Here is a 1,426-nt window from a genome sequence, read left to right on the forward strand (position 1 = left end):
CTAAATTAAAATCGAACCAATCCAAATCATTCAATTACCTTAGTTTTGGCCTCAAAATTTCAAAATTAAAGGAAATAAAAGTCCAATAATTTTAGAAAACTAATTTAATTTTAACTAGATCTCGAGGCGTTACAATTGAAATCCCCATATTGAAATTTTGAGCTAGTCAAAATCTCGAAATTTCGATTGATTTCAACTGAAATTTTAAACTACTCCTGAATCTAATGATTGTCCTTTAATTTACATTCAAGTGTTTGGTTGATAAACAATCAATGCTTCATTCTAACGATTGTCATTTTATTTTTCACGAGGTCTTAATTTAAAAATACGATACGCAACTCAACTTATAAGATATATTTAAATTGAAAAAAAAAAGAGTTCAAATTTTTATGTCCACAATTTTATTGAACTAAATTAAGAAAGCACAACAAAACAAAATGACAGAATTTTGGATAAAGATCCATAAAATCCCCAACAAATTTGTAATTTTATGTCCTTGGTTACCTAATTTATATTTTGAAAAATTAATATAAAAACAGTGTGTTATTTCGCCCTTTTTTATTTGCTAGTGATGACTTGCATGTTGCTTAAAGAATAGAGATTATTCCTTGGTCTAATAAATGGAGGGCAACTTGAATCAATTAAATTAACTTTATGTACAAGATTTTGATTCTTATTTGGGATGTTTTCTCATTTTTCTAATTTCACTTCCTATTTCTTTGAGGGAGAAAGATGTCAAAAACATCTTCACCCTTACTTATTATTATTATTTTGTACAAAATATAATAAACAAGTGTAGGTAAATAGAAAAACAAAATATCAATATACCAAATCAATAACATAATATTTCTTTTTAAAAAAATTCTTCGAGTATTATAAGGACAAAGTTACACCTAATCACATATAGTCTATTCTAATACACATACAAAAATATATTTTTTTTAAAAAAGAATCTAAGATGACAGACTTTTATTGATGTACAATCTCGAAAGATGGGTGCACCTTCAACTACAACTATATTTTTTTTCATTATAATAATCATAATTAAATCATTACCATTTTAATATGAAAGGCAAAGCCAACAACATTTGTGATTTTTTTTATATATATTACCATTCAACCTGTTTTCCATGGTAAGTATACAACATAAAAAAGATTAAATTATAAATTTAATTGTTTTAAAAGTTAGAAGGAAAATACTTGGATGTAATCAGGATTGTACCAGTTTATTGTGTAGCTCATGCTGTATCCAATTAAAAATTGATACGTGATATTTTTTTACTGATTAATGTTCGTAATGCTACCAAAATCTCATAAGAAGATGATCATAAATTTATAAGGGAGATAACTATCTCCAATGGTATAGGATTTTTTGGGAAAAAAGAAAAGTGGACAATATCATACACTATTATGAAGATAGTTGAAT

This window comes from Benincasa hispida, chromosome 1 (assembly GCF_009727055.1).
Source record: "Benincasa hispida cultivar B227 chromosome 1, ASM972705v1, whole genome shotgun sequence".
NCBI lineage: Eukaryota > Viridiplantae > Streptophyta > Magnoliopsida > Cucurbitales > Cucurbitaceae > Benincasa > Benincasa hispida.